At 40.2% G+C, this 13,066-nt stretch overlaps 1 protein-coding gene across 2 annotated transcripts in view; it reads right to left on the bottom strand.

Annotated features, from left to right (window-relative positions):
* KLF7 (KLF transcription factor 7) overlaps positions 1-13,066 on the bottom strand; it is a 112,389-nt gene that overhangs the window by 29,050 nt on the left and 70,273 nt on the right. For both annotated transcript variants that reach the window (XR_008823496.1, XR_008823494.1), the window contains one exon: positions 11,626-11,788. The gene's annotated coding sequence lies outside the window, so the exon portion shown is untranslated. The remainder of the gene's footprint in view (positions 1-11,625; positions 11,789-13,066) is intronic.

Here is a 13,066-nt window from a genome sequence, read left to right as displayed (position 1 = left end):
GAGAAGAAAAAGAAATCTGAAAAACAAATTCAACACCAAATAGTTTCTACTGTGCCCATCTATTTCAACTAGTGTGATATTAATAGAACACACAACAGCAGGGAGTGGGAAAATAAACATATTTTCACTCACATAAAGAGACTGCCTAAATGACTCACAAATGCAGAAATAAATAAATGGCTCCCCATGATAATCTGAAACTATATTATATCCACAGAAACAACTCAGCTTCTTAACTGTAACTTAACGTGTTAAATTCACTCAGTTTTATTTGAGGCCACGGACAGATTGAGTGATCAATCTCTATTACCCTGAGCTTTTTTTTTTTTATCCCATCCTTACAGTGCCATTTTTCTTCTCACTAGACATTTCAGTTCATTTCCCTGAGCCTTCTTCAGCTTAATAGCTGAATTTCAGATTTACAGGGGGGAAAAAAAGGCTCTCAAACTTCCAAAGGGAAGTGAGCAAGAGTGCGTTGTGCATGGGAGGAGAAAATATAGCAAGAAATGAAAAAAGAAAAAAAAATTGCTAGCATTGCATGTGCTGCACTTAGCTGATAAAAGTTTTGTATTCTAGTTTCATAATGGAGATGTTTACTGTCAAACAGGTGCTGGCCTCAGATGCTGTAAAATCAAAAGGAGGGTGGTTTGTTTCTTTTTTTGTCTTGCAGAATTGGCAAACAGGTATTCCCCCGGAGAAATGGAACGAGGACATAGCAATTAACTCTCCCGTTCCTGCAATCAGAGTGCTAATCACATCCTTAGCAACTGCATGGTCACTATGGTACCGAGACTGTCTTTTGCTCAAATCCTTTCTGATTCATTCTCCTGGTAACTTTGGTGATGGTCAGAGCAGAGGTTACATACACTTGCTGACACTGTGCTGAACGGTTCCATCAATCTCCATTCTGCAATATTGGACTCTGTTGCAAATGAAAATCAGCTGCGAGGCCAGAAAGGAAGCCAGTAAGTGTCCAGAGAATCTATGCTGTTTGCTCTTCAGAAACACTGTGCAAATGACAAACACAATGCTTCACTACAGACTCTCTGCTCTAACAGTCTTAAATGTGAGGCTAATGAACTTTAGCTTTCAACTCCATTGAACCTCATTATACTTTAAATACCCTTTGTGTAACATCTTCTTGTGACTCAGCTGCCAAAAACAATCATGAAGCTATCAGAAAAGAAGGAAAAGAAAAGGCTATGATCTTAAAAACAAGCCAATCAGATTCATCTTTCCACAGCAAATATTTGTCCTGGGAGAAGCAGTGACAAATTATAGAGGCTGTAATGGAAAAATGCTAGATGTTGAGACATTCGTGAATGCTAACAGAATCAGAAAATAGCACCAAGAAACAGACGTTACAACAATCTGTCCCCAGTGGAGTCGTTTAGAGTGGTCACTGAATCTCTCCTGTAAGAAGTTCTATCCCACGCATTGCTGACACAAACAACTGGAACCAGCTTTCATTCACTGAACATTAAGGGTTCAAGTCACTAATCTCTTAACTGCTTCGAGTGCTTCAGTGACACAGAAGAGCTGCGACTCCAGTCCTCACTGTGTGTAGAGGGACTGCTGACCCCCTTGCCTCACTGGTGGTATGAAGTGGCAAAGGCAAATTTAATCAAGACTCCAGCCCTTTATTTTCATATCTCAATGTTTTGGTACACGGGAAGGCTAACCTTAGCATCAGTCAAGCAGAGAGAAGGAAACAAGTGTTTGTAGGAAGAAGACAGATGTCATGTAACCAATGTGTATGAAGTCTATGTCAGGACACTATGCAGTTAATGTGAATAGGAGGAAACATTCTCTGGGAGCATATTTTCAATATCTCCTCAGCTGCAGGACTATGTCCTCTGATAAAGCTGGTACTGATCATTTTTGAAGGCAGAACAGGTGGATGCTGTGTGGATCTAGCATGACAAACATCTATTTTCACACATAGGAGATAACATTAAAATTAAAGGTATGGATACTGGGAGGTAGCCAACTGGAGTGGAAGTTTCAAGTGGTACTGACTGAGATGTGGATAAATGCATAGCCTCAGAAAGATTCAGAGTGCACATTTTCAATAATGTCAGCATTTATTATATACTTCTAATTGGAGGACCTCAGCTCTCCATTTTCATAATTGATTCCTGTAACAAAGACACCCTGAGTGCTGTATACCGCTCACTGATTGCTGGGCAAACATTATTGAAGTGTCAATATTTGCTTTTTCCTAGAGCTATCATTGTTTGAGAGGGTATAAGTCATTTTGGATAATGCTTTACTCGTGCTCTATTAAACACGTATGAAAATCATCTGGTATGCTCACTGTGGGTTTTTTTCACTTTTTGTTTCACTTTGCAGTGAAAACAACTGCTAGCCAGTTGATAAAGCCAGAATACAAGACAAGGTATTTCAGAGGAATGCGATTTTACCTATCCTATTGGTATCCCATTACTGGAGCCTTAGGTTCAGAAACGGCAGGAATTCAAAATCTTTACCAATTTTACATTCTCAAAGCTCGTCTCTATAACCATGCATTCCCCTAACTCCCCACCTCCTCCTACCCAGGGTAGTGATGCTTTGTCTTAAACAAGAAGTCAACATCTTTATCACAGATAGTTTCCTTTAGAAGTTTGTGCAGCACCTAGCATAATGGGCACCCTGCCCCTAGTTACTTCTTGGTGCTAGCATGACACAAGCCTATGTTTTCATGTTAGTGGTGAAGGTTCTATTTGTTGAATGGGTAAAATGAAGCCTGAGTGTGTGTCTGGACAGAATGAGGAGAAAAGTAGATGGTGGTTTCTTGTTAAACAAGGAAGAGGAATTATTTTCTGCTCTAGCCAATATATAATGACACCTTCCAGTTGTTCTGGGGGCTCATCTTTTCAAAAATCACATAGATTTTCTCTGTAGCCCAAGAACTTGAGCAATAACCACTGTAGTGGAGCTGGACATAACCCCATCATTGCGAGTTTGGCCAGCTTACCCAAAGCCTTCACCACAAACTTTATGAAAAATATTGCTTGCTATTTACATGAAAGTTGCAGTACACAGAGTATGGTACTTTTGTCAGGGTGACTGAGCTGCACAGCTATGGAGTAACACTTCAGATTATTCTATTGGCCCTTTGGTCATTCAATATATAGGTAACTGCATTTCATATAACACTCTCCCAAGGTAGACAGAAGATCACTGTGACTTCTGGTAATGAAACACCTGGGGAGTCTCCTGCTGCACTTGGAAAGAAGACAGAAGAAAAGTGGATTGCAAAATCCAAATGCTATGGTCTTGGCTCCCTGACATAGGTCAAGAGGAGGTTGTTTGGAAGCTGACTGCATATTTCAGATCTAGAAATCCACACCACAGGACCAGAAGTTTTGAAAGGACAGCTTTGTTATCCATAGTTGTTTTGCTAACTTCAATGTTTTTCATTCATCCTGCTCTATAATCAGGATAGAATTTGACCTTGTATATAAAAAAATGTGCCTTTCAGTGGGTGTTTAAAATAGGTGGTTATTCTTGTGCAAGTCAATTGGGAATGTGTCTAAATCCACTACACATGGTTTTTTACACATACAGAAATTTGTTTTCATGAATAGGAACTCCAGGCATCTGGAGTAGATAAAAATCTATGGTAAGGATCCGAGGAGAAACTTTTGCCTGTTCTACACTAGAACTTATATTTATATGAAATGTTACCAAGATCCTGCTGAATAGGAGTTTGTCTTGTCATTAAACTGATTGGTAACTGCTGGTCAGTGTAAGTCATGTTTTTCCTTTCTGCATAACCTGAAGAGAGTAAAAGCCTCTCAACTCCAGTTGCAGAGGATAAGTTCAAATATAAAAGCTCATGCTAACAGCTCTCTGTACATTCTTGTGACACTTCCCAATGGATCAGCTATTTCAATGTCCATCACAACACCACAAAGCTCCTTGCTTCCTCTTCTTTCACTTCTGATGAAACTTCCTCTATCATAGAGTAGAGCTAATGGTCTACATTTAATCAAGAAAAACATTTACATTTCAAAATAATGAGACACGTTCAGCTGGTAACTTGTTAATTAGTTCTCAAGCATTCTCCCTTTATCCTCTTGTGCTGCAGCTCCAAATACATGCGGCAGCAGCTGACAATCCTCCCAATAACAAGGGAGGTAACTTAGGCAAATATTATCTCAGACTCCTGCTTTGCTCCAGACTCAATTTACACCAATCTGTTGACTTCAGGAGAATTACTCCCGATTTACCTAGGGGTAAATGTCTTTATGTATCACACTGTCTTACTTTTCCTAAGAAGTTTTTGCCTTCTATTTTTGCATGCGGAATGTCTGCAAAGCAATTACATGCCTGAACTTAAGCCTCTCTGCCCCTTTATTTTTTAACAATGCTATACTTTCACTCTGGAGCTCCTAATACTTGAGGTCAGATTCACATTTACAGAAAAGCTATTTATATGACTTTATAAGTCAGTACCATTTTTTTTCTTGATTCTCAAATGAAGGCTCTTCTACCCAGCTATACAAAGGTACCACTATATAAATAAGAATTTGTACATTAATATTTTTTTTCTAGCACCCAGATTCTTCCAAGTGAGGATGAATGTAAAGAATGACGATCTGTTCCCAATTTCTCTCCCTGTACTAATAAAATCAGAAATACATATGCTGGGTTTCACAGTCTTCCCCAGCAGATTCCCTAACAACTGTAAAACTCCAGCAATTAGTCCCCAGCACAGGATGCGCTTCAGCTGACCTGCTGGCAATCAGTTGCTCCAGGCCCTAGATCGATTTTTGTCCTGTGATTATCAGTTGTCTGGTCAGACAGAACAAGATCTTAAAGACAAGAAGACGTTTTAGGAAATAAAACCAGGATGTTCTACTCAGCACACAATTTCCTCCTTTACCCCAAATTTGCAAGGCACATAAGTGTGCACTTAAAGCACATGATTAATCACCTTTTTAGGAACAGGAAGTATTTCCTGAACTGGAGGCTATGTCTTCTCTTCTGCAGCTCTGTAGATGGGAATCTTTTTGTGTGTTTTCTTTTTCTTTCTTTTTTTATATCCTCCCCCCCCCCCCCCCTTTTTCCCCCCTGTCATATACAATGTGTCTGTGCAAAGTTCTTTTTCCTAAATATGGTGGGTAGGCAAGGAGGCAGTTATTTAAATAACAAGGTGGAGGAACAAGTTATAAAAATAGCACACATTCCCAACTTTTTAACAGGAATTTGTACTTCTGAACCATTTCAGTTTCTCTGGAAGCCTGAGGACAAAGTACACATAAGACTGAACCTGGCTTTTTTATTGATGTTTGTCTTCTGTAAATGAACTACTTAACCACATTTTTGAAAATCATAAATTAGCCCCAAGGAGCCATACAAATTGCAAGTAAAACAAAACAAAATAAAAGAGGAAGAAATAAAACTACCACGCAAAACTATCTTTCCTAAGTCTTCAGGACATCTTTTGAATACCCATCTAATTTTGTGACCATGGCAAAAAGTGTTCCCACATGTAGAAAAACGTTGCCAATACTTCTAAAATATTTTGACAAATAAGTTTCACATTTTAATTAGACATTTAGAGCCTGAATGTATTGCCTGTAAAGCCAATGCAATGATTCTGATTTTCACAGAAACGTGATCCAGCCCTGGGGTTGGCAGAAGTTGTGATTTTGGATCTGAGCTCCAGAGAACAAAATTCTAGAAGAGTGATTCATGAATTGGAGTATCTCAGGTGTATTTCACTTGAAATATTTGAAAGAAATCTAATCAATTCCTTAAAGATAATCTCATGTGCTTATAATGGTTACTCATGAAAGTTCATTTCATTGCAAAGTTTCCAGCTTGATAGTCTATAGGAGGCATAAGTCCTGAAAAGTATCACTTGATAGCTAAACTTGTGACAAGCAGCGTACTAATTGTCTGCATCTTCAAAAAACACTCATTTGATTAAAACTCCCTAATTAAATAGATGGTTCCCTAGAAAAAAGAAAAGAACTAAGAACTGGGGAAGGCAGGTTAATTAATTAAATATTTTTTCATGCTACTACTATTTCTTTTCTTCCCGACTCCTTTTTCTGTACCTTTAAAAAATACTAATCCTCGTAGAATAGTCTATCAATAGCACAGGCATTCACAACAGATCAGCCCAGAGGGGACTCTGATCCACTTTCACTGTTAAGACAAAAATTCCATTGATACCAGTGAGCTTGACCCTGGAACATGCATTGGTAGTTGACTTGTCAGAGCTCAGCTTTGCTGGCCACTTGGCATGATGCACACCATGCACCTATTTACTTAGGACCCAGAAGGAGAAGTGAGAGTTACAGAAAACCTCTTCTGAACTGCTCCAGTTTAATTTGGATATTTGTGGGATTCAATAGAGTGCCAGCAAGACTAACCTAGTTACGGAATAAGAATATTAGCCATTGCAAGTCAGGCTCTGGCTAAATTATTTTTCAAATACAAATAATCTTGTTGTGACTATGAATATACAGGTGGGGTTTTTTTTCACTTTTGCACGACATTTGGAGGTTCTGTTCCTACAAAGCCTTGTGCATATTTTTGACCTAAACCTCGGTGGAGTAGCCCCTAGCCCCCTGCCCCCCCATCTCTCCCCACCCCCCCCAGACAACTTTAATTTCTTGAATTCTGCAATGTGCACTGTATAAGGTTAAGCAGCTCAGGGATACTTTGAGGCATTGTGGTCTATCATCTATACAACGGCATGGGAGTCTTCTGTGCATATCCACAGCAGCAAGAAAACAGCTGGAATATTGCTATAACAGTTCTGTGGGAGGAAGATATAAAAGGGAACAGCAGAAGAAAGAATATCTTGGAAAATATTTCAGTGTAATAGGGTGTGAGGTGGGAAGGTAGAAAAACAAGCATTAGATAATCTAGTCTTTAAAATCTACTGTGAGTTTCTCAGAAAATAACTCATTGCTCAGCCTAAAGATCTGAATATCCTTACTCGCAATTCCATGGCTTGTTCACTAGCTTCTCTATTTGATTGTGTATTTTTTATAAGAAAATTCCCCTTTCCAAATTTTTAAAAGCTACTCTTTGGTATGCTTCTTACCCAGAGGATGTTGCTCAGAATTACACTGTGGTCCCTTTTATTTACTCCTAATATATAGTTGCTTCTTGTCAGCCATTAATAGATAAATTCATAGATTTTTTACTATCTGGTTTTCTTCAGCTACTAAAATCTTATCTCTATAGATCCAATGGTGTCTTGCAACTGCCGAGTCCCTTTCCTCCCCCTCACTCTGTGACCTAACCTGCTGTCCTTGCTCTAGAGATTATAGTAAGTATTACAGTATCCCATTGATTTTTGACACTCCCCCATTCTTCAGAAATACCCATTACGTCAAGTTCTCCTTCCACTGTCATACACTCTGCTTTCACCTGTTATTATTTTTAAGCTTGTGGTATGCAGACATTGATAGTATTTATTTTTGGCTATCTACCTATTTTTAAACAACTCCTCTGCCTGTCTCCCCACTTTGGAATACACCACTGTGATATGAGTTTAGCTGTCCTCAAGGTCATTCATCATCCCTGTTCCCATCTTTTAGAACTGAAAACACAGTCAACATGCTAATGGGGGAAAAAGAACGTATGTGGAAATGCAGGCACTCTTCTACTCAAAGACTTGACTACCCACATCCTACCCAGTGCAGACAATGCGCTGCCTGATCCTGCATGGTGTGATGAGGTCAGAGCTGTGTGGCTGCAAGCCCCTTTCCATAATTAGATCAGGGCTGCATTTTCCCTTGGAAATGCTCAGTCTTTATCATCAAGACATTTCAAAGCTCACTTCTACTTTTTTCTTTTCTTTTTTTTTTCTTTTTTTTTTTTTATAAAGCAGTGGGAGAGCTGATTTTTCCTAGCAATTTTTCCCCTGTCATGAAAAGGATAATGAAAAACAATTTCTACTTTGAATTTTTTTCAGCTATTCCATTACTGATCTTTCCATTGGCTCACTGGAAACTGTGAGAGAGGGTTTGATTCTTTTCTGTGGAAAGAACATGGGAAAAACCATGTTAGGCTTTTTGTAGAAAAAGAACAATTTTCTTTTATCCAGCATTTTGCTTGCAATTTTGTATAACATTTCTTTGAAAAAACATGTCCCAGTTTCTTTTTAAATTTCTTTATTCTGTTCTGCTACTGAAAAGGCTGCAGATGGAAGGGGGGAACTAGGAACTCCCCGTGTCAATCAGCTCTATTCATTCAATGGCTGTATTTATTAGTTTCATTAAAAACATATTGAGCAGCCCTGGTTCCTCAGTTCTGCACGCCTACACAATCCCAACTGCCTTGCCGTCCCCCTGTCAGTTAGTGCTCTATCCTGAGGCCTCTCTCAGCTTGAGATTCCACATGAAACATGAATCCAAGAGGATATCACATCTTTTTAGGTCTTGCTGGAAAGATTTCACACAGATTGATGGTGGGGGAGGGGGTTGGGGGTGGTTAGATGAGGAAAAGAAAGAAAAAAAAAAAGAGTGCTTGAGATGGATTGAGAATTAACTTTTCATTAAAAAAAAAAAGAGAAACAAAGAAAAAGTCTGTGTAAAACTTGGAAGATATCTCCATTGTTACTGCCATTTGGTAATCTGTGACATGAATGTATGTATAACATCTGATCAGCATCTTAGTCATAAACTATAGCTTTGTAAGAAATATGGCACACTGGGCTGTCATCATACAAAAGAGCAGTTCTTTGAGAAGACCATTAATTTGCTGCATTATTAATGCTGAGGCATGGACTGGTCCCCTGCAGAAAATGTTACGCTCTCTATAGGCCTCCTCCTGTTCTTATTAAAATCAGAACTATGTGGAAGAGCAGAACCGTGGCAGGAGTCTGCTCCTTCTGGGGCTAAAAGAATGGGTGCTGACAGAAATATTATAATTAGATTGGCTGTCTTTTAGCACTTTTGTTGGTGTTTGTTAAAAAAATCTATTTTATTGTATGACAAAATAAAGAAAGTTTTGCACGAATCAAAAAATCTCCATATTCAGGACAGAATTAAGGTTGCAACCTAACCTCTATTTAAGTTAAAAACATGCCTAGTAGCTTTAATGGTCTTTAGATCAGATACCAGGCTAGGGTTAACTTTTCAGAAAAAGGTATTTTTTTCTGTATTCAGCCCTGAAGAGTGATCCATAAAAATCTATCTACTCAGACACACTGGAATGTAACATCTTCCTCTCTTTGGAGATGATCTCCCTTTCCGAAAACATCAGATTGAATAATTGCTACCCTAATTTCCTTCTTTGCTCCCCTATATATCTATGGACCATTAACTTTAATGTCTGCACCCTACAATTCTCCAAGAAAGGATGAGACTGGGGTATGCACTGATGCCCTCAAACACTCCCATGGATATACAGCATACAACCCCTTCCATATCTATCTTCTTTCTTTTCCCCAAGCAGGTCACAGTGTATTAGCACTGATGTCAGAGTTTCTTAGAAAGCCATGGTATATTTTTGTCTTTTATGGCAACAGAAATTCATGGGTACAACAACAACAAAAAAATCTGCTTAGTACCAAACAAATAATATTCCAGCAGTTACTTGCCCCCCTCAAAACATTTGATCCTCACAGTCACCCTTGACAAGGAATTCTTGGTATTGCTTCCAGTTCCCAGGTGAGTGTAATAGTGCACTGGCATCACAAAATATGTATCAGTATCACACAGCATACATCAGTTATGGCCTCAGCCAAGACTCAAATGCACACGCTTCCTTAAATTTACATGTCTTTGTGTGAAAAGAAACAACTCCCGCTGAGATGGAGAGCTCAACCAGCTCACAAGCACATGCTTGGCCCTTCCCAGACTACACACAACCACTGTGTGATGCATCACAGAAATCCAGTAATGAATACAATAGAGAACACAAGGCACAGAAGGAGGAGAACTGTGGTAACGCAGTACTTTCACCTACTGTGTTTGAGTACCATGGTGTGGCCACTGAAGCTACCACTTCGTGGTTTAGCAGTCAACTAAGGAGAAGTTAGTGTTTAACAGGATATTATTTGATTGAAGGCAATATTAGCCAGGAACAGCATGGTGTTATAAACAGATTAGCACAGACAGGTGAGGCCAGGGAAGTCAGTCTGGGGCTTCTGTCTCTTTGAGATCTGATATTCTCATTAATGCAGGTATACCTGTCTGGTAGAGGAATGCTATTATTCCTGGTTTAGGAAGTTGCTTGGAGGCTAAAGATACTTAGGCATTGAATTCCACCTGTGAATTTGGACTGAAGTAGCAGATTTACATTGTCATAGGATTATCTGTCTTGGCAGACAAGGCCTCTTAACACCATACTATTATTACACTCAGAAGATCTTTGTTCCTCTCCTCTCACATCGATTAAGTACAGGGGTGGGGGTAGGAGAATGTTCTCAAGGATTGTGTTATGGTACCACCAGGAAGGTCAGGAGGTTATACCATGTGTTATAATCCTAAATATATCCCTAAATACATGTGTAAATACAACAGTTGGACTCAATGATCTTAAAGGTCTTTTCCAACCTAAACGATTTTGATTCTATGATTCCATAAATACATACACATATGTGGGGGACAACACATAAAGTGGTAATCATGCTGCTGATGATTACTGTTCACTCTGACAGTTGCCAGCACACAAAATAGATGTTAGTCTGGTTCTTAACAGATGTGTATCCACCTCCACAGCTGGCGATGCTTGGCACAGCTAAGGCAGTTAGAATTAATAAGCCTTGAATTTAAGTGGTGCAGAGATGGTTTTAGTCCTTCATTTCAAATAGTTCTTCTGGGTCAGGTGTGAAGCACATAGCATTTGAAGGAAGAACCATAAACTTCCTTGATTTATCTAATATTTTCACCAGCCATAATTTTCCCCCAAACAAACCAAACCCAAAAATATCATGAGCAGAAAGTGATTTTGGCATCAGATTCTTCTTGTTTTCAGTCCCATCACACTGTAAGGCATGCCACTGCATGTCACCATAATCAGACAAATTAAAATTATGGAGCTGTCTGAGGGTCATATCCTTCTACTGGAATAATGGATTTTTCTGAAACTATTTACACATTTTTTTCAGAAAAAAATCAACACAAGGAGTAATGAAGGCACTCCATGCCTTGGAGAAAATTGGTTGCTTTACTTATAATAAAGGGTATTGTAACCAATGGATACAGTTGTGTGGATTTGGTTTTGTTCAAGGAGAGGTGCCTTTCCTAACTTGGCGTCAAAGTCAACTCAAACACTCTGCAGACTACATTGTAAATTCCTAGAATCTGGATTTAGCAAGAATTCAGTAACAGCAAATGTTAGTTCAAACTGTCCTCCTTGGGCTTGGCTACTGTCAGTAAAACCCTCTCCCCACTGCTTACTGCTAATTATTGAACTTGCCTCATCGAAAGAAGAAACCAGTATTAGCCTTTCACAGCAGAATCCCTCAGGCAAAATGTCTTATGCAGATATTAACACCTTGCTGTGTGTTTGCTAGAGCCATAGAGCAAGTGAATTCCATGGGCATACTACACTTGTGCTATATAGGAGCATACACAGGACAAAACCTCACTAAACTCATCACTAAAATTGAGCCAATACAAGACGATAATATTTAGTTAAATTTACCTAAAATATCTGCTGTGGTATAGGTACGGTCTGGCACTTCCAAATTCTGGTACAGTTCCTTGCCATACAGCTCCACTAACATCTTGCTCTACTTAAAACCAAACTTGAGTTGAGGTTTTCTTTGCATGTTTTGTCTTCAGTGTCCTCTTCATCCTTTTCTCTTCTGTAAAAAAAATAAACGAAGAAGGCATTTAAAATGGAGTGTATATTTCTTCATTAAATTGACATAAACATACAGGCAATTTTCTCAGAGTTGTTGACTATTTTTCATCTTTTCATACGGCTTCCAAGCAAGTCCTTCCCTGTGTGGAAATGGGGCCCTTCTGAACCGTGAGGAACGTGCAGCCAAAACTCTTTTGACACAGTGACCTGCTGCCAGTGATTTCTGATTAATTAGGGGTACATTCTCCCCTTTGTATGCGTACAGTGGGATTCTCACTAACATCAAAGGGAAAACTGCCCTCCTTAAGTTTGTCAGGCAGTAACTACCCAGGGGTTGAACAAGATTGTTCAGCCTATGGATGTGTTTTTCACCTGCCCACGATGGTGGGCCAGCTTCCTTCTGGAGCATGTGCTTACCTCCCACTGCCTGGCACCACCAAGCACATGCAGTGGAAGGAGGAGGTCTGCCCAGCCTGGCGGCCATCCCAGCTACTGCTGGCACAGCCACCATCTTGAAGCTTCTTCGCCGTGGCAGACATCTGAGGCACCAAGCCAGAGCAGCCTGGCTGCCAGAGGCTGTGTTCCGAGAGCAGCACAGCTATCTTCTCCCCCCACAGATCAATTGATTTCAGGCAACACCTGATCACAGTGACACACCTCCTGTGAGCCTGTCCCCCTGTCCTCACAGACAGCTGCAGTCATTGAAAGAGGCCAGCAGCAGCTGCTGGAGAGAATGGCACTGTGTGGGAGTGCTGGTGGCATTCACACAGACAAGTAAACACACCTGGGGCCTTCTCTGGCCCTGAGGCTGACTGGCTCCACATGGCTTATGTCTCACACCACTGAAATCTCTTACCTTTCCCCACAAAATCTCCCAAAACAGTGCCCACACCTGGGCTGCCTTTGGGCACCTGCTAGCCCTGAACCACCCCCTGGGCGGTGTTGTGGGGTCTGGCTGACAGGGCCATCCCAGCAACTTAACAGTACAAATAACTAGGCTATAGCCCTGTAGGATTTAGTAATGAAAATGTGACCCGTGGATGCCTAGGTGGCTGGCTTTTATCCGTGTCGTGGCTTGGGAGGGCAGGCACCCAACATCACAAATGCTGAGAGAAAAGCAAATGAGTGTTAATAGCAATCCTCACCGTGAAGAACACAGTGGCATTTTATAGTTCTTTGGTTACCAGCACTGTGAAAAGAAAACCCTCACGGCTCAGCAGAAAGCCTGGCTAGCTTTGCAGGAGGGACGCCAAAACAGTGAAGTATGGGATGGGGACAG

This window comes from Falco biarmicus, chromosome 8 (assembly GCF_023638135.1).
Source record: "Falco biarmicus isolate bFalBia1 chromosome 8, bFalBia1.pri, whole genome shotgun sequence".
NCBI lineage: Eukaryota > Metazoa > Chordata > Aves > Falconiformes > Falconidae > Falco > Falco biarmicus.
Note: the sequence above shows the minus strand (reverse complement) of the source record. Positions and strands in the feature narration are given on the sequence as shown.